This window comes from Bubalus kerabau, chromosome 1 (assembly GCF_029407905.1).
Source record: "Bubalus kerabau isolate K-KA32 ecotype Philippines breed swamp buffalo chromosome 1, PCC_UOA_SB_1v2, whole genome shotgun sequence".
NCBI lineage: Eukaryota > Metazoa > Chordata > Mammalia > Artiodactyla > Bovidae > Bubalus > Bubalus kerabau.
Genome location: NC_073624.1, coordinates 57,292,094 through 57,313,113, shown reverse-complemented (window position 1 = coordinate 57,313,113; position 21,020 = coordinate 57,292,094). Strand labels below are relative to the sequence as shown.

The 21,020-nt window shown below is 40.2% G+C and overlaps 1 protein-coding gene across 23 annotated transcripts in view; it reads left to right on the top strand.

The window, feature by feature from the left end:
• Positions 1-21,020, top strand: part of ANO4 (anoctamin 4) — a 428,567-nt gene that overhangs the window by 243,748 nt on the left and 163,799 nt on the right. The gene's annotated exons all lie outside the window — the stretch shown is intronic.

The following is a 21,020-nucleotide window of genomic DNA, read 5'->3' as shown; positions in this document are numbered from 1 at the left end:
GGGAAGGGTTGCATGCTGTTCCTGGGACTCTTCTGATAAATAGGGTTTTTTCAGTTCTGTTTGACTAGCCTCAACCCTGGAGCATTTATAAAATAGGAGCAGTGTTTTTCTGGAATGTCTCCAAAAAGAGAATTAGAAAAACGGTGAGATGAGTATGGCCTTAAGGGAACAGGTTCTCATTCTCAGGAAAGTGGAAGCAGATTGCTCAAAAGACTGCTTCAGTTGGAGTTTCCCCTGGAGCAACAAACAGAATTAAATATGTTGCTTTTTCCATTTTTGTGGGATTCTGGAAAATCTTTCCTATACCCACTGGAATATACATTTGATAAACCTTGTTCTTTAGATAAGTTGTATGTTGGTATCCAGTTGTGTATTCTTTTCTTAACATTAATAGTGCATTAATATTTTATCCCTAAAAATCATTTCTTCATGTTTTACTCTAAGTTTCAGAATTTTTATATAAAAAAATAAAAGATCTGAATTGCCGCCTGATCTAACGAAAGTCCTTCCTGTGATCCATTCTGACTCTGTCAAAGTTTTTATTCCTGTTAAAACTAAGTAGCTTTGTTCAGTTAATGAAAGATTTATATTTTAAGCTTCATCATTGTTCTCTCCATTTCTGGGGCTTCTTTTGTGTAGGTCTTTTCAGTGTCATTTCATGACTTTGAAAAGTTAAAACTCAAAAAGCCTAATACTTTTACAAATAATGTACATTACTAAAGAGTTGACAGCTCTCCTGTACGTTTCCTGAAAGTCTTCTGTACTGCAATATTCAGCTGCCAGAATTAGAGTGGGTAGCTAAGGAAGGTTACTCTGCCTTCTAATGTGAACTTTTGCTGTGTAGTCCAGAGTTGACCAGAGTATGTTAGATGGATGGCTCATATGATTTTAGTGGCTTACAATAATTTTGTTTGGTTCTAATTTTTAAAAATTTTAATAGCTAGGTATTTATTTTAATGTATGGAAATAATAGCAATTGGGAAGAGTGATATCACCATATGGCAGACTTCATTCAGCACTTATCTAATGAACACATAAAGAAGTTGTGGTACATATGCACAATGGAATATTATTCAGCCATAGAAAGGAACGAATTTGAGTCAGTTCTAGTGAGGTGGATGAACCTACAGCCTGTCATTACAGAGTGAAGCAAATCAAAAAGAGAAGAACAAATATGGTATATTAATGCATATATATGGAATCTAGGAAAATGGTACTGATGAACCTATGTGCTGGGCAGCAATAGAGACACAGATGTAGAGAACACACTTGTGGACATAGAGGGGGAAGGAGAGGGTGGGAGGAGTTGAGAGAGTAGCATAGAAACATATATATTACCATATGCAAAATAGATAGCCAGTGGGAATTAGCTGTGTGATGCAGAGAGCTCAACCTGGTGCTCTCTTACAACCTAGAGGGGTGGGAGGGAAGTTCAAGAGGGAGGGGACATATGTATACCTATGACTGATTCATGTTGATGTATGGCAGAAACCAATATAATATTAAAAGCAATTATACTCTAATTAAAAAATAAACACTTATCTAAGCATCTCTTTCTCCTCTTTCCCCCAGAAGTTTTTCTCTTGGTGGCAGCTTCCCTGCAGTGTTCTATCTACTACCAAAAGTTTGGTTTTCCTCTCTTTGGAAGCTTTTTCCTAAGCAGCTTCTCCCTGTGGCCCACACTCTGCATAAGCAGCACAGTTTGACTCTCAGTTCCATCTCCAAGCTCTGCTTTGTATTTTCATGGTCTCAGCCGGCTCAGCAGAAAAAGGGTCTCTGCAGGATCTTCCTTGCTTAGAGGCAGCAGGAAATTATAGCTAAATTAATTTTCCCTGTCATAATTAATTAAAATAAAATGTCCCTTGTATGAACAGAAAATCTGCATCTTCATTTTTTTTTAAAGAATTGCTTTTTATTAAACCATCAGAAGCATTTTTGAGCTTCCCAGGGGGCACAGTGGTAAAGAATCTACCTATCAGTGCAGGAGATGCAAGAGACGTGGGTTCGATCCCTGAGTCAGGAAGATCCTCTGGAGGAGGGCATGGCAACCCACTCCAGTATTCTTGCCTGGAGAGTCCCATGGACAGAGGAGCCTGGAGGGCTATAATCCATGGGGATCACAAAGAGTTGAACATGACTGAGTGTACGCTTGCACGCAGAAGCACTTTTATTTAAATCAAGTATTCTCATAAACAACTGCAATAGAAAGCCAGCAATTTTAATAGCTATTTCAACTTCCAGAAGTTATTTCCACCTTTTATACATAAAACAAAGAATTTAGTTCAAGGTGAAAAAGAAAACCCAGGGGACTTCCTGTGAATCCATGTATACCTGAAATGATGAACACTGAATAAATTTTATGAATTATTAGTATCTTCTTCATTAGTTGTGTGTCATGATGTCCAATAATTACAGAAAATATCTCTCAGACTTAGAAGCTTTTGTGTCCAAATCAGCAAAGACGGGATATCTAGTTGAAGTTTAATAGGAGAATCCTCATCTCTTATAACATTGAGAATCATGAAACACAATCAGGAAAATCTTTGATTCATGATAAAAGTGAGGATCCAGTCAAATTTCATCTTTCTTGAAAACCTAACCCCCTACCTGTCCAGTCAATAGGTAAGTGCTTGCTTTAGCACCATGGGTCTTTAACATTCTGTAACTCATCTCTCATGTTAGTTCAGAGAAAGCAATTGATAGCCAAGTTCCCAAATAAAATATCAAATCCAAGTGATTTTCTTCTCAAGTGTCTATTTAAAGAGACTCTCTTCTTTAAAGGTAAACTCATGTTTATAAACCCACATTTTCTATTTTAGTTTTTTTTTTCATTTTTAATTTTGTGTCCATCATTGACTCTTTGGTACCCATTTTGAAATCAGTATCAATGAGGTTTATCTTTTCCTTTTTATAAGGGGTCAGGTTGTGGATGACTTTGGAATGTATGAGTACCAATTAGATTAAAGGAGCACCCTTCCTCTTTAGAATCATGCAGAACATAAGGGAAAACTCATATCATCAGGTGTTTACAAAATAACTGTAATTATATAAATCATACCATCTTGATGGTATCTTGATACCATCATAATTCACTCAACAAATATTTATTGCACATTCACTCTCTACTAGGCACTATCTTAAGCACTAAGAACACAGTAGCGAATGAAACAGACAAAAAATTCCTGCCCTGTTGGAACTTGAGAGCAAAATAAATAAGTAAATCTATGTAGAACAACAGTAAATTCTGAGAAAAAAGTAAAGCAGGAAGTGTTGAAAGGGGCTTATAATTTTATAAAAGTTGGTAAAGATGGGTCTCTCTCCCAGGGACCAAGAAGAGCACATACAAAGGCCCTGAGGCAGGAGGATGCCCGGTGCATTTATGGAACAGGGCAAAGGCCAGTAGGACAGGAATTGACTGAGCAGGGTAGAGAATAGTGAGAAACTGTATCAGAGAGGCAATGGAACAGATGGCATCAGATCTTTGAGATCACTGGGCAACTTTAGTTTTTCTCAACATGACATGGAAAATCATTGGATGATTTTGAGCCAAGGCATTATAAGATGTGGTTTCTGTTTTATTAGGGCCACTCAGGTTTAGGGAAGAAGCAGAGATGCCAATTAGGAGATTTGTTGCAAGAATCCAGGAAAGAAGTGATGACGGCTTGGCTAAATGCACAGCAGAGGAGACGTTGAGAAGAGTAGTGAGTAGAGCCTGTGGGATTGCAGATAGATTGAATGAGTGATGTGAGAGAGGAGGCGGCACAGGTGATTCAGCTGTCTGCCGTACACTGTTCGTTTAAAGAGTTAGAAGAAAGGAATCACCATTTACAGGGAAGCAAAGGGAAGTGAGTCTCCTTGTAGATGTGTTAAGTTTGAGGTGTTCCGGTGGTGCAGATGTTGAGTAGGAGGGAAGATTGTGGAAGACATGGAGAGATCTGGGCTGGAAATAGACTTTTGGATAATAGGAGTCAGCAGAGAGGAGCTAGAAGGAAACCTTGAGAGTATGGTGCTCGGAGGGAAGTGTGTCAGGAGAGAAGGACAGTTGTGTCCACTGCTGCTGATGGAGTGAGTGAGATAAAGACTGAAAGTTAGTCATTGAATTTATCAACGTGGAGGGTTTTGGTGAGCTGGGCAAGAGAAGTTTCCACAGAGAGGTAGAAGTGAAAGCATGACTAAAGTATATTCAAGGAAAGAATGGAAGGAGAAAATGGGAGAGAACAGATAAAAATAGCTCTTTGAGAGAGGTTCACTGTAAAAGGAAAGAGACTGGTGTAAAAGGTGGAGTCAATCAGATCAGATCAGTCGCTCAGTCGTGTCTGACTCTTTGCGACCCCATGAATCGCAGCATGCCAGGCCTCCCTGTCCATCACCAACTCCCGGAGTTCACTCAGACTCACGTCCATCGAGTCAGTGATGCCATCCAGCCATCTCATCCTCTGTCGTCCCCTTCTCCTCCTGCCCCCAATCCCTCCCAGCATCAGAGTCTTTTCCAATGAGTCAACTCTTCTCATGAGGTGGCCAAAGTACTGGAGTTTCAGCTTTAGCATCATTCCTTCTGAAGAAATCCCAGGGCTGATCTCCTTCAGAATGGGCTGGTTGGATCTCCTTGCAGTCCAAGGGACTCTCAAGAGTCTTCTCCAACATCACAGTTCAAAAGCATCAATTCTTCGGTGCTCAGCCTTCTTCACAGTCCAACTCTCACATCCATACATGACCACAGGGAAAACCATAGCCTTGACTAGACGGACCTTTGTTGGCAAAGTAATGTCTCTGCTTTTGAATATGCTATCTAGGTTGGTCATAACTTTCCTTCCAAGGAGTAAGCGTCTTTTAATTTCATGGCTGCAGTCACCATCTGCAGTGATTTTGGAGCCCAGGAAAATAAAGTCTGACACTGTTTCCACTGTTTCCACATCTGTTTCCCATGAAGTGATGGGACCGGATGCCATGATCTTAGTTTTCTGAATGTTGAGCTTTAATCCAACTTTTTCACTCTCCACTTTCACTTTCATCAAGAGGCTTTTTAGTTCCTCTTCACTTTCTGCCATAAGGGTGGTGTCATCTGCATATCTGAGGTTATTGATATTTCTCCTGGCAATCTTGATTCCAGCTTGTGTTTCTTCCAGTCCAGCGTTTCTCATGATGTACTCTGCATATAAGTTAAATAAACAGGGTGGAGTCAATAAACAGATGTTTTTACTAAGATGGGAAAAATAACTGCATGATTTCATGATAATAGAAGTAATTTGAGAGACAAAATTGTGGAAGAGTAAAGGAAGAATGTTTAGACCTGTGTTTAGTACTTCAAAGCACTAAGTAGAGTGGCCACAAGTTGCTCCCATGCAGGGACCTACCTGCCTACATCTGTGTCCATAAAAGTAGCCTTGCCCCTGGTGCTAAAGGTGTTCTAATCGTGCTCCCAGCTAAGGCCAACCTTTTGCTTTGGGCTGGAGAAGGAAATGGCAACCCTCTCCAGTATTCTTGCTTGGATAATCCCATGGACAGAGAAGCCTGGTGGGCTACAGACCGTGGGGTCACAAAGAGTTGGACACAGCTGAGCAACTGAGCACAGTTTGCTTTGGGTATCACACTTCATCTTCTAAGTCCTACTCAAGGACATTGCCCCCTCCAAAGATAAAATACAATAAACTTTAAAAACAAATCCACAAAGTCACGCAATGTGTCAAAACAGCCTATTTCTCTTTTCACTTGTTTCTCAGGAGGATTGGGGAAATCTCTGTGGTAAATATCTGTGTAGCACTCAAGGTTGGGAGTTGTGGATGTTTTTCTTTGAGATGATGACAAAAATAGTATTATTAAAATTCTCACTCTTGCCCTTATGAACCACTTACTATTATCTCCATTTTATAGGTGAGACAGTTGAGGCAAAGCAATAACTTGCCCCAGGTGACAAGGCCAGTAAGAGATACAGGCCACATTAAAACCTGAGCCTGCTTACTCTTTACCCTTGTATCATGTTGATTCCTGCTATCTGAAGATGAAATCTCAGGGTTAAACAAGGTTAGGACATGGGTGGAGTTTTGAAAGAGAACCGGGAAAACTGGAGTGCATAGTGAAATTGGGTGCTATCTAGACATTTCCTTGCACTTTGGCGGCCAGTAGTCATAGGTTTGAATCTTGGTTCAACAGCTTATAAGCTGAGTAGTCTTGAGCAACTTATCAAAGTTCTCTGGATCTCAGCTTTCACATTTTTAATAATGAAGATGATATTATTTACCATTAACAGTGTGATGATTAAGTGAGCCCTTCCAGGTGAATACAGAGTACAATGTAAATCTTTTTTATTTTACCTGTTCCACCTTCTATTCATGGCAAGCAATTTGTGATTGTGATATAAAACTTCTTTGTGAAATATTTTAAAAAGTTACTCAAATTAAGGAAACACAGGAAATAAAAATATCATAGATAATATACACAGACTTGGCAGAAGCATGATTTTACTCTGTTACTTGGCTAGTCGTGGACAGACCCTGAAGCCCTGCCTCCTGGTTTTAATGCCTTTTTATCATTCCCTCTCCTGGAGAATAGGTGACTTGCTCTTAACCAATAGAATATGGCAAATGGGATGTTACTTCCATGGTTATGCTATGGTATGTAAGACCCTGTCTCAGCTGGCAGACGTTGGGCTCTCTTTTGCTGGCTTTGAAGAAGTAAGCTCTCATGTTGTGAAACTGTTTATGAAAGGGGCTCTGTGCAAAGAAGGGGGGCTGATCTCTTCTTAGAGCTAAGAATTGCTCCCAGAGAGGAGGAGCCAAGATGGCAGAGGAGTAGGACAGGGAGAACACTTTCTCCCCCACAAATACATCAAAAGAGCATTTAAACGTCGAGTAAATGCCACAAAACTACTTCTGAATGCCGGCAGAGAACATCAGGCACCCAGAAAAGCAGCCCAACTCTTCGAAAGGAGAGAGAAGAAATACAGCTCCATCCACCAGAACATCGACACAAGCTTCCCTAACCAGGAAACCTTGACAAGCCACCTGTACAAACCCACACACAGCGAGGAAACACCACAATAAAGAGAACTCCACAAACTGCCAGAATACAGAAAGGACACCCCAAACTCAGCAATTTAAACAAGATGAAGAGACAGAGGAATACCCAGCAGATAAAGGAACAGGATAAATGCCCACCAAACCAAACAAAAGAGGAAGAGATAGGGAATCTACCTGATAAAGAATTCCGAATAATGATAGTGAAATTGATCCAAAATCTTGAAATTAAAATGGAATCACAGATAAATAGCCTGGAGGCAAGGATTGAGAAGATGCAAGAAAGGTTTAACAAGGACTTAGAAGAAATAAAAAAGAGTCAATATATAATGAATAATGCAATAAGTGAAATTAAAAACACTCTGGAGGCAACAAATAGTAGAATAACAGAGGCAGAAGATAGGATTAGTGAATTAGAAGATAGAATGGTAGAAATAAATGAATCAGAGAGGATAAAAGAAAAACGAATTAAAAGAAATGAGGACAATCTCAGAGACCTCCAGGACAATATTAAACGCTACAACATTCGAATCATTGGGGTCCCAGAAGAAGAAGACAAAAAGAAAGACCATGAGAAAATACTTGAGGAGATAATAGTTGAAAACTTCCCTAAAATGGGGAAGGAAATAATCACCCAAGTCCAAGAAACCCAGAGAGTCCCAAACAGGATAAACCCAAGGCGAAACACCCCAAGACACATATTAATCAAATTAACAAAGATCAAACACAAAGAACAAATATTAAAAGCAGCAAGGGAAAAACAACAAATAACACACAAGGGAATACCCATAAGGATAACAGCTGATCTTTCAATAGAAACTCTTCAAGCCAGGAGGGAATGGCAAGACATACTTAAAATGATGAAAGAAAATAACCTACAGCCCAGATTATTGTACCCAGCAAGGATCTCATTCAAATATGAAGGAGAAATCAAAAGCTTTTCAGACAAGCAAAAGCTGAGAGAATTCTGCACCACCAAACCAGCTCTCCAACAAATACTAAAGGATATTCTCTAGACAGGAAACACAAAAATGGTGTATAAATTCGAACCCAAAACAATAAAGTAAATGGCAACGGGGTCATACTTATCAGTAATTACCTTAAACGTAAATGGGTTGAATGCCCCAACCAAAAGACAAAGACTGGCTGAATGGATACAAAAACAAGACCCCTACATATGTTGTCTACAAGAGACCCACCTCAAAACAGGGGACACATACAAACTGAAAGTGAAGGGCTGGAAAAAGATTTTCCATGCAAATAGGGACCAAAAGAAAGCAGGAGTAGCAATACTCATATCAGATAAAATAGACTTTAAAACAAAGACTGTGAAAAGAGACAAAGATGGTCACTACATAATGATCAAAGGATCAATCCAAGAAGAAGATATAACAATTATAAATATATATGCACCCAACACGGGAGCACCACAGTATGTAAGACAAATGCTAACAAGTATGAAAGGAGAAATTAACAATAACACAATAATAGTGGGAGACTTTAATACCCCACTCACACCTATGGATAAATCAACTAAAGAGAAAATTAACAAGGAAACACAAACTTTAAATGATACAGTAGACCAGTTAGACCTAATTGATATCTATAGGACATTTCATCCCAAAACAATGAATTTCACCTTCTTCTCAAGCACACATGGAACCTTCTCCAGGATAGATCACATCCTGGGCCATAAAGCTAGCCTTGGTAAATTCAAAAAAATAGAAATCATTCCAAGCATCTTTTCTGACCACAATGCAGTAAGATTAGATCTCAATTACAGGAGAAAAATTATTAAAAAATCCAACATATGGAGGCTGAACAACACGCTGCTGAATAACCAACAAATCACAGAAGAAATCAAAAAAGAAATCAAAATTTGCATAGAAACGAATGAAAATGAAAACACAACAACCCAAAACCTGTGGGACACGGTAAAAGCAGTCCTAAGGGGAAAGTTCATAGCAATACAGGCACACCTCAAGAAACAAGAAAAAAGTCAAATAAATAACCTAACTCTACACCTAAAGCAACTAGAAAAGGAAGAAATGAAGAACCCCAGGGTTAGTAGAAGGAAAGAAATCTTAAAAATTAGAGCAGAAATAAATGCAAAAGAAACAAAAGAGACCATAGCAAAAATCAACAAAACCAAAAGCTGGTTCTTTGAAAGGATAAATAAAATTGACAAACCATTAGCCAGACTCATCAAGAAACAAAGGGAGAAAAATCAAATCAATAAAAGTAGAAATGAAAATGGAGAGATCACAACAGACAACACAGAAATACAAAGGATCATAAGAGACTACTATCAACAATTATATGCCAATAAAATGGACAACGAGGAAGAAATGGACAAATTCTTAGAAAAGTACAACTTTCCAAAACTCGACCAGGAAGAAATAGAAAATCTTAACAGACCCATCACAAGCACGGAAATTAAAACTGTAATCAAAAATCTTCCAGCAAACAAAAGCCCAAGTCCAGACGGCTTCACAGCTGAATTCTACCAAAAATTTAGAGAAGAGCTAACACCTATCCTGCTCAAACTCTTCCAGAAAATTGCAGAGGATGGTAAACTTCCCAACTCATTCTATGAGGCCACCATCACCCTAATACCAAAACCTGACAAAGATCCCACAAAAAAAGAAAACTACAGGCCAATATCACTGATGAACATAGATGCAAAAATCCTTAACAAAATTCTAGCAATCAGAATCCAACAACACATTAAAAAGATCATACACCATGACCAAGTGGGCTTTATCCCAGGGATGCAAGGATTCTTCAATATCCACAAATCAATCAATGTAATACACCACATTAACAAATTGAAAAATAAAAACCATATGATTATCTCAATAGATGCAGAGAAAGCCTTTGACAAAATTCAACATCCCTTTATGATCAAAACTCTCCAGAAAGCAGGAATAGAAGGAACATACCTCAACATAATAAAAGCTATATATGACAAACCCACAGCAAACATTATCCTCAATGGTGAAAAATTGAAAGCATTTCCTCTAAAGTCAGGAACAAGACAAGGGTGCCCACTTTCACCATTACTATTCAACATAGTTTTGGAAGTTTTGGCCACAGCAATCAGAGCAGAAAAAGAAATAAAAGGAATCCAAATTGGAAAAGAAGAAGTAAAGCTCTCACTGTTTGCAGATGACATGATCCTCTACATAGAAAACCCTAAAGACTCCACCAGAAAATTACTAGAACTAATCAATGACTATAGTAAAGTTGCAGGATATAAAATCAACACACAGAAATCCCTTGCATTCCTATACACTAATAATGAGAAAACAGAAAGAGAAATTAAGGAAACAATTCCATTCACCACTGCAAAGGAAAGAATAAAATACTTAGGAATATATCTACCTAAAGAAACTAAAGACCTATATATAGAAAACTATAAAACACTGGTGAAAGAAATCAAAGAGGACACTAACAGATGGAGAAATATACCATGTTCATGGATTGGAAGAATCAATATAGTGAAAATGAGTATACTACCCAAAGCAATCTATAGATTCAATGCAATCCCTATCAAGCTACCAACAGCATTCTTCACAGAGCTAGAACAAATAATTTTCACAATTTGTATGGAAATACAAAAAACCTCAAATAGCCAAAGCGATCTTGAGAAAGAAGAATGGAACTGGAGGAATCAACCTACCTGACTTCAGGCTCTACTACAAAGCCACAGTTATCAAGACAGTATGGTACTGGCACAAAGACAGAAATATAGATCAATGGAACAAAATAGAAAGCCCAGAGATAAATCCATGCACCTATGGACACCTTATCTTTGACAAAGGAGGCAAGAATATACAATGGATTAAAGACAACCTCTTTAACAAGTGGTGCTGGGAAATCTGGTCAACCACTTGTAAAAGAATGAAACTAGAACACTTTCTAACACCATACACAAAAATAAACTCAAAATGGATTAAAGATCTCAACGTAAGACCAGAAACTATAAAACTCCTAGAGGAGAACATAGGCAAAACACTCTCTGACATACATCACAGCAGGATCCTCTATGACCCACCTCCCAGAATATTGGAAATAAAAGCAAAAATAAACAAATGGGACCTAATTAACCTTAAAAGCTTCTGCACATCAAAGGAAACTATTAGCAAGGTGAAAAGACAGCCTTCAGAATGGGAGAAGATAATAGCAAATGAAGCAACTGACAAACAACTAATCTCGAGAATATACAAGCAACTCCTACAGCTCAACTCCAGAAAAATAAATGACCCAATCAAAAAATGGGCCAAAGAACTAAATAGACATTTCTCCAAAGAAGACATCCAGATGGCTAACAAACACATGAAAAGATGCTCAACATCACTCATTATCAGAGAAATGCAAATCAAAACCACTATGAGGTACCATTTCACACCAGTCAGAATGGCTGCGATCCAAAAGTCTACAAGTAATAAATGCTGGAGAGGGTGTGGAGAAAAGGGAACCCTCTTACACTGTTGGTGGGAATGCAAACTAGTACAGCCACTATGGAGAACAGTGTGGAGATACCTTAAAAAACTGGAAATAGACCTGCCTTATGATCCAGCAATCCCACTGCTGGGCATACACACTGAGGAAACCAGAAGGGAAAGAGACACGTGTACCCCAATGTTCATCGCAGCACTGTTTATAATAGCCAGGACATGGAAGCAACCTAGATGTCCATCAGCAGATGAATGGATAAGCAAGCTGTGGTACATATACACAATGGAGTATTATTCAGCCATTAAAAAGAATACATTTGAATCCGTTCTAATGAGGTGGATGAAACTGGAGCCTATTATACAGAGTGAAGTAAGCCAGAAAGAAAAACACCAATACAGTATACTAATGCATATATATGGAATTTAGAAAGATGGTAACAATAACCCTGTGTACGAGACAGCAAAAGAGACACTGATGTATAGAACAGTCTTATGGACTCTGTGAGAGAGGGAGAGGGTGGGAAGATTTGGGAGAATGGCATTGAAACATGTAAAATATCATGTATGAAACGAGTTGCCAGTCCAGGTTCGATGCACGATACTGGATGCTTGGGGCTGGTGCACTGGGACGACCCAGAGGGATGGAATGGGGAGGGAGGAGGGAGGAGGGTTCAGGATGGGGAACACATGTATACCTGTGGTGGATTCATTTTGATATTTGGCAAAACTAATACAGTTATGTAAAGTTTAAAAATAAAATAAAATTTAAAAAAATTAAAATTAAAAAAAAAAAAAAAAAAGAATTGCTCCCAGAAACTGGCCAGAAAACAGGGCCTGCAGACCTGCAACCTCAAGATGAGCTCTGCCAACAGCTGAGGGATCCTGAAAGGAGATCTGTCTGCAGTCGAGCTTCTGTTGAGACTGCAGCCCTGGCCAAGACCGTATTGTATGTAGCCTGGTAAGACCCTGAAGCTGAGAGCCCCGCTGTGCTATGTCTGGATTCCTGACCTACAGGAACTGTAAGCCCAGTTCAGTTCAGTTGCTCAGTTGTGTCTGACTCTTTGTGACCCCATGAACTGCAGCACGCCAGGCCTCCCTGTCCATCACCAACTCCCGGAACTTATTCAAATTCATGTCCATTGAGTCAGTGATGCCATCCAGCCATCTCATCCTCTGTCGTCCCCTTCTCCTCCTGCCCTCAATCTTTCCCAGCATCAGGGTCTTTTCAAATGAGTCATTCCCTTGTGGCTCAGCTGGTAAACTCAGTAATATGTGTTGTTTTGTTGTGGTGATTTGTTCTGCAGTGGTAGGTAACTTAATACAGTGGTTAAGAGTCTGGGGTCACACATTCTGAGTTCTCATTTGTTTTCATCATTAAAAGCTGTGTGCACTTGGGAACTTTAGCTTAATGAGGCTAATGATGAGAGCTATTGGGTTGGCCAAAAAGTTTGTTCAGGTTTTTCCATAAGCTATTATGGGTTATAATACTACATGGGTTATTATACTAATTAAATGAACTCATTCATATCAACTGCTTATCTCTGTACCTGTCATATTGCAAGCAAGTAATAAATCTTTATTACCATCATTATAGTTATCATAACAGCTAAACATAGTATATGAACATTAATACTTCAAAAATAGTTTTCAAGGTAAAGTCTTTGGAAAATTTATCATACAGTGTATAAATACCTTAAAATCTAATCATTAGGGTAGCAACATCAACTGACTATATATTGCTAATAATGTTTATGTATTAATGAGATTGCTGATTACCTTCAGTGCTCTTGGAAGAACTTAAAATACCTTAGGTAACATGTTTAGCATTGTCAAGGTCCAGACATTTCTGTGCCCAGAGAATTTGGTTTTAGATTCATCAGGAAATAAAATGGTATATCAACCGAGAACTAAAACACTGTGCTCAACTGCCCATCCTGGTCTTGCTTGACACCTATTCAGGGGAAATCTATACAAAGATTCTGCATCGAAGGTGCTAATCTCACCACAACTATTCTCTGCCTTCACAGGCTTCCTGCTTATCCTACCCTTCCTATTCTCATCCCTGATTATGTTCCACAACCCCTGTTACTATAGCTGTTCTCTCTGGATCCAGAACTCTGAGAATGAAGGAAAAAGGACCAGAGTCTCCTCCCTTCTTTATAGTGCAAACCATGATAAATATCTAAAATAAATGTCAGGGCAAACAGAACTATCCAAATTCATGTCCTCTAGTATTTTCTGGAACCCCTTCCAGTTAATAATCTCCATTTTCTGGTATGTCAAACATATGTTCTACCAAGGGTCTCAAGTTGGATTTGAAGGGAAGGGTAAATTAAGGACAATCCTAAGCACAGAATGAAGGCAGATTTTCTTGTGAAAATCAAAGCCCTGGAAATTCCTTGAGTATTTATGTTAATCTGTCTGGGCCGCTATAACAAAATACCATATACTCAATGGGGTATAAATAACACAAACTTATTTCTCATAGTTCTGCAAGCTGGGAGTTCAAGGTGCTGGTGAAAACCTTCTTCCTGGTTCATAGACAACACCTTTTTGCTGTGTCTTCACATGATGAAAGCAGATATAGGAGCTCTCTGAGGTCTCTTTTTTAAAGTAACTAATCCTATTTTTGAGGAATCCATGACCTAATCACCTCTCAAAGGCCCTAGCTCCTAATACCATCACATTGTGGGTTAGAATTTCAACGTATGAATTTTAAGGGGATACCATTCAGATCAAAGCAGTACCTTTCAGGAGTTCTTTGTTGATCCATACTAACAGTGACCTTTTTAAAAAGTGGTCTCTGAGGTTGAATTTTTTCCTAGGCAGAAGCGGAGCCTGAGGTGAGGATTCTTGCAAAGTTGTTGTTGGGTAGAGTGAGCTCAGGAGAAAGGGGTGTGGGGAAGTAGCAGAGGTCTGAAGAGAAAAGCCAAGCTGAGAGTATAGTCTCTATTCCAGGTAGAGAGTTCTGGATCTGGTTCCCTTTCAAGCAGAGGTCCTCCTACCCATCAATCATTGGCCGAGGCTGGGATGTGGTGGGAGGCAGATGCTGCCCCTGCTTGGCGGAGGGTGCTTCTTCAGCACTCAAGGCTACTTGGCTTCTGGGCTGTACACCATCAGAATTCATTACCAGTGATACTATATCTCTACTGATCATATGTTGCTCTTCAGTTAGTAAAGTCCTGTCTTGACCCTTTATAACCCCATGGACTGTAGCCCGCCAGGCTCCTCTGTCCATGGAATTTCCCAGGCAAGAACACTGGAGTGGGTTGTCATTTCCTTCTCCAGGGTATCTTCCTGACCCAGGGATCAAATTTGCATGTCCTGCATCAGCAGGTAGTGGATTCTTTACCACTGAGCCACCAGGGAAGTCATCTGTGGCTTTAGATGGCCCACTTTGAGATTACAGCAGACAGGAAATTCATGTGGTCATGATGGGAGTGAAGAAGAGAAAGAAGTGCACAAAGACACTTACTTTGCTTTAATTTGCCCAGTGTTCCCTCTAAGATACTCCATCTTAAAGGCAAGGATTCCATGTGGCTAGTATAATCACTTTGAGGGCAGAGATGGTGTCTTGTTGGTTTTTTAACAGTAAGACTGAGCCCAGTGCTTAGCTTGTGGGATTTTGAGTTTGTCACAAGAGATTGTAAATAGCTGATTTCGATGGCTGTGTCTGGGTAGCATCAATCAATTTAGCTCCAGGATTTCTCAACCTCAGCAGTATTGATGTTTGGGGCTGGATAATTCTCTGTTATAGGAGGCTGTTTTGTGTACTATAGGATGTTTAACAGCACCCCTACCCACTAGATCCCAGCAGTGCTCCTACCCCCACCCCACCAAGCTATGACAACCCAAATGTCTCCGGGCATTGTCCTGTGTCCCCAGGAATAGGTGTATAAAATTGTCCCTGGCTGAGAGCTACTGAGTTAGACTCTTAGATCCAACTTTATGCAGTTGGTTGCAGTGTCTATGAGATAGCTAAAGGAATTCAAGGCAGCTGTTCTTTCATCCACCTGGGCTAAATAATTTAAGCACTCTTAATATCAGACTTTTGAATCATAAAGATCCTATGTCTTTGAAGAGATAATAGGGTAAATTAAGTTTGACCTTTCAAGCCAGACAACAGGAATTTAGATCCACTTGCTACTTCATCACTTACTGAGTAAATACCCAGATGAGACTCTTAAGCACTCTGTGCCGCAGCTTCTTCATGTGGATAAAATGAGCTAGTATATTGTAGCCTGCTTAGAAGAGAGTCCAGTGCATATGAAGGGCCCAGTGAGTGGTGGTTGTGGGTGTTGATAAAGACAAGAGTGGTTTCAGCCCCAGGTCACCTTGTGTTCTGATCTCAGACATTCAGTCCTATACCCTCTTAGACTGAAAGTCCCTGGCCTGTGTCTAGGGAGAGCTGTGGGGGTCTGGTGGGTGGCACCCCCACCTCATCACCAGGGCTCAGTCCTTCTGTCACCTACCACTGCCCTGAATCAGTCCCTCAGAATCAGGGCTTCATTGTCATGGGTCCATCTTAAGATTGTTTCTCCAAATGGTGGGGGGTGGGGGACTTTCTCCTCTCTCTCTCATTCTTTCTTTCTCTGGCTCTGTTTCTCTCTTCCTCTTTCTGTCTCAGTCTTCCTTTCACTCTGACTTGTGAGATGGCTTTAAAGAGTGGAGGGCCTACTTATTTTTACCTTGACTGTTTTTGCTTGTTCAGGAAGACAGAATTTAAGCAAAACATTTCTGTTGCCAGGTCAAGATGACCAGTACACAGTTATCCTGAACTGATTTACTCAAAGAATCATTCTAAATCAATACATACTTACATGACTCATGCGTATTCCTTTGCTTAAGGCAGAATATTAAGGGAAAAATTACCCGTTATATAAGACACAGCTGAAGAACCGAAATCACGTTATGAACTATTGTTACCATCCCACGAGAAGAAAATTAATCTAAAAGATCTTCTCACTGGTCTAAATTGAACTTGTCTGATATAAAACACGTTTCGCATTGTTTTTACATACCAAATGTAGGCCAGTAGAGTTGCAGCTATGAAAGGAACTGAAAGTCTTTTCTTAATGATGTTATTTTTGTTGCTGTTGTTCTTACTATGTGTTATGTTAAGTTGCTGAAAATTACACAAATTATACACTAGGGATATGATGTTAATTATTCATTAATGAGATGGAGTGATTTCAAAGCTTTGAAGCAGTCTGGAAAACTGTAAATCCGAGGTCTCCTGCTCATAATCCTTACAAGTCGAAAATCTGACAAAGGTCAATTGTAAGTTGAATTTTATTATCCAAACCTGATATACTTCATTTGCAAAAGTGATGATGCAGCACTGTCCCTGGAGGCTGAGACCAAGCTTTAACTCACTTCCTGTTGTGGCTTAGGCATATTTTAAGAGCAGTTGATGGTGTCTGATGATTCCCGTTTCCAAACAGAGTCATTCTTCATTCATCAAATATCTAAATGAGCATCATGTCTAATTATTAAGGGAAGAGAAGCATTAAATAAGTCAGGTGTGATGAGAGCTGTGAAGAAAATACACAGGAATCGGAGGGAGTCACTATTTTGTCCAGGAGTTCAAGGTAAATCTCCAAGATAATGAGTGAACTAAGAGAGAAGTTGGAATATGCATTTCTAAACCCAATTCTCAAAAGCCCCTCAGAGTTTTCCCACTATTGGGGTTACTTTTGCTCGCATTTTCCCATGTGTGGAGTGGAATGAGGGTTGGAAGAGTAAGTGGACCCACTGAATGCAGTGGGAGTATGTCTGTAGGAAGAGGGAAATGGGTCGATTTGGCTGGGGTGGGGGCAGAGAAGATGCCCGTGTTTGTATCTACATGACCTTGCCCAGGGCCCAGAGCAGGGGCAAATCAGGTGCCTGAGCAATACTGGGACCTTTGCTGACCTGTTTCCAAACCCCTCCCTAACTCGTCCTTGGCCATTCGTTAGTTTAGCTTCCACCTCTTTTGGTGCTTCATCTTTCATGACCTGACACGCTTTCATCTACACCTACATCAAATTTCTTCTTTGAAAGGCTTCCCTAGTGCTTGTAACTGTTTGGGCCCTCTTTCAGTTTAGAGTTATGCAGAAAACAAGCCACTGTATGTCTTCTAAGCATGAAGTGTTTGATACAGAGGCTTGCACCATTGATGAAAAAGGCAGGGAAGCCACCTTCAATTGTTTCCTGACACATCACAGCAGTGGTCCCAGGCACTGACCTGGAATCCACTAGGGGTCCCAAGAATGTCTGACAAAGATGACTCTCAAAAGACTTACTTGAAGCTGTCTCTAACTTACACAACTGTGACTACCTGGAGGGAGAAACAGCCTCTTCTACTTTCCAGATTTCATTTTCCTGAGTGCATCTCTCATTGTTGACTCTAACCCACAGCTCCACAGGGAAGGGCATTCTGGGAAATGTGGTCCCAGTTTCTCCCCAGCAGTACAGAGGAGACTTCAGAAAGAGAGGCGGAAATGCAAAGATGACAAAAACAGCATAGCGCAGCCACTACCCCACCTCCTTCCAGGTTTGACCACCTAGCCCTTCATTTAAGGCTACGCCAGCCCCTTCTCTGTCATACTCAAAAGCTTTACAGTTGAAAGTCATAAATCCTAATACAGGAAGTCCCCCACATACAAACCTTCAAGTTACTAGTGGTTGTGCTTTTGTGTACTTTACTGTACAATGCACACATTATGCTTTTGTATACTTTATAGCACTGTATACAGTCCAGTAGTATGTGTGTGTGCTCAGTCATGTCCGACTCTTTGTGACCTCATGGACTGTAGCCCACCAGGCTCCTCAGTCCATGGGATTTTTCAGGCCAGAATACTGGAGTGGGTTGCCTTTTCATCCTCCAGGGGATCTTCCCAACCCAGGGATTGAGCCTGCATCTCCTGCATTGGCAGGAGAATTCTCTACCACTGAGTCACCTGGGAAGCCACAGTATAGTAAAGAAGTATCTTTATTTCAAGCCCAGGGTGTCTGGAAGCAAGCCTAAAAGCAGTGGTGATGTGGCTGGTACTGCTAAAAAGCACCCCCTGATGTACTGTACTACTGTACTTTTCAAGATACTGTACTGTAAGATTAAATTTTTTAATTTATTTTTTGTGTTTGTTTTTTATGTATTATTTGTGTGAAAAATATTAGAAACCTATTACAGTAATAGCTGATTGTGTTAATGGGGTACCTAGTCTAACTTTGTTGGACTTACAATAAATTGGATTTATGAATGTGCTCTTGGCCTGGAACTCCTTTGTACAGAGGGGACTTACTGTGCTTCCCCTCAAAGTGATGATGGAACAGCTTTCATCACAAGGCTGTAGCTGGATATATTGCCCACAGTCAAAATACCTCCCTCACACCCACAGCATTGTTCTGATGCTAACCCCAGGCAGTTCTTGGTTCATAGCAGAGCTAAATTCATTGAGACCGAATCTTTAATTAGACATTCAGACAGTAGCAGTCCCCAGCCTGCATAAGGAAACCTCTGTGTATCTGTGGTGTGTGAGGAAGGGAGAGGACAAAGGAAAGACAAGCTGAAAACTCCCCTCACAGCTGAGTAAAAGGGAAAGGCTCCCACCACCGCTTGGGGCTCCTGTGGTGGTAGAGGGTCCATCGTCACATGTTGGGGGGAATGTCATATTCTAGGCACAGTATCAGGCAGTGGAGAATCAGTAATGAAAAAGTGTTCCTTTCATCTATTGTTACATAACAAACAGCTCCAGGATTTGTGGCTTAAAACAGCAGTTGTTTATTTTACTGTCAAGTCTGCAGTTGGGCAGGGCTCTGCAAGACTGGCTCTTTTCTGCTCCCTGGGTCATCCTCCCAGGAAGCTGGTGGATCCTCTTTCAAGGCAGCTCTCAGCTGAGAGCTCAGCTAGGTCTGCAGGCTTCAGGCTTCATTTCTTTCCATGTGGATCTCTACACAAGCTTCTCTGAGGGTCCCCTGCCACAGGCCTCCTTATGACATGGTGCCTGGGTTCCAAGAAGATTAAGCAGAAGTGCATTTTTTTTAAATTAAAATATAGTTGATATTGTGTTAGTTTCAAGTATACAGCAAAGTGATTCAGTTATATATTTTTCATTCTTTTCCATTATAGGTTATTGCAAGATATTGAATATAGTTCCATGTGCTATATAGTAGGTCCTTTTTGCTTATCAGTTTTATCTATAGTATCAATAGTTTGTTAATCGCCTTCTCCTATTTATCCATATCCCTTCTCTGTTTCCCCTATGGGAGCTTCCCTGGTGGCTCAGATGGTAAAGAATCTGCGTGCAGTGCAGGAGACCCGGGTTTGATTCTTGGGTCAGGAATATCCCCTGGAGAAGACAATGGCAACTAACTCCAGTATTCTTGCGTGGAGAATTCCATGGGCAAAGGACCCTGGCCAGCTACAGTCTATGGGATTGCAGAGTTGGATACAACTAAGCGACTAACCCACTCCTCTCTTTCTCCTTTGGTAGCCATACATTTATTTTCTGTGACTGTGAGTCTGTGTCTGTTTTGTATATGTATAGATTCATTTGTATTATTTTTTAGATCCCACATATAAGTGATATATAATACACAGCATATATAATATATAATACATAGCATATATGATATAATAATATCATATAATACCTTTCTCTGCCTGGCTTATTTCACTTAGTATGATATTCTGTAGGTCCATTCATCTTGCTGCACATGGTAATATTTCATTCCTGTTTTGTTGTTCAGTCACTCAGTCATGTCCAACTTTTTGTGACCCCATGGACTCCAGCACTCCAGACTTCCCTGTCCTTCATTATTTCCCAGAGTTTGTTTAAACTCATTCCTGTTTATGGCTGAGTAATACTTCCTTGTATATATATGTGTATATATACACCACTTCTTCTAAAACCCATCAACAGATGTGCATTTTTATGACCTAGACCCAGAAATGTTTCTTCTGCTGTGCTCTATTGGCAGAGACAGGAACAAGGGGAAGGTACATAGGTTCTACCTCTTGATGAAGAGAGGCGAGGTTCTGGGAGACATGTGGGATGAAAGCTATTGTCAGGGCCATCTTTGGAAAATATAGCATGCCACGTTATACTCAATGTGTTTGAGGAGCTCATTGACTAGAGGTGAAGACAGGCATGAAACAGATGACTAGAATACAGCCTGAAAAGTTTTCTATGAAAACACTAAGAGTTCCCAGAGGTTTCAGGAAGGTTAGAAGCAGTGACCTGGGCCTTGAAGGATGAATTGACAGAGCAGCAAAGTAGAAGGGCATGGAAGCAGTTTGAGTGGAGGCAAAATAATTTGCAGTGGAGGCATCATGGCCCTTCTAGCAGCTCTGCTTCCCCAGTTGGAGTAGGAATCCCATGAGGACTGCATGGGTTTACCCACAGAGCCTAGCCTAGTAGTTGCCTGGCTCATCACTTCACCTTGACTTTCAAGTTGTTTATGCTCATTCAGCAATTTCTCATGAATATAATTTTCATCAGACATAATTGTCCTCGTAGGCCTTGATGAATGTACTGATTCTGGCCAGATAAGCATTTTTTTAGGC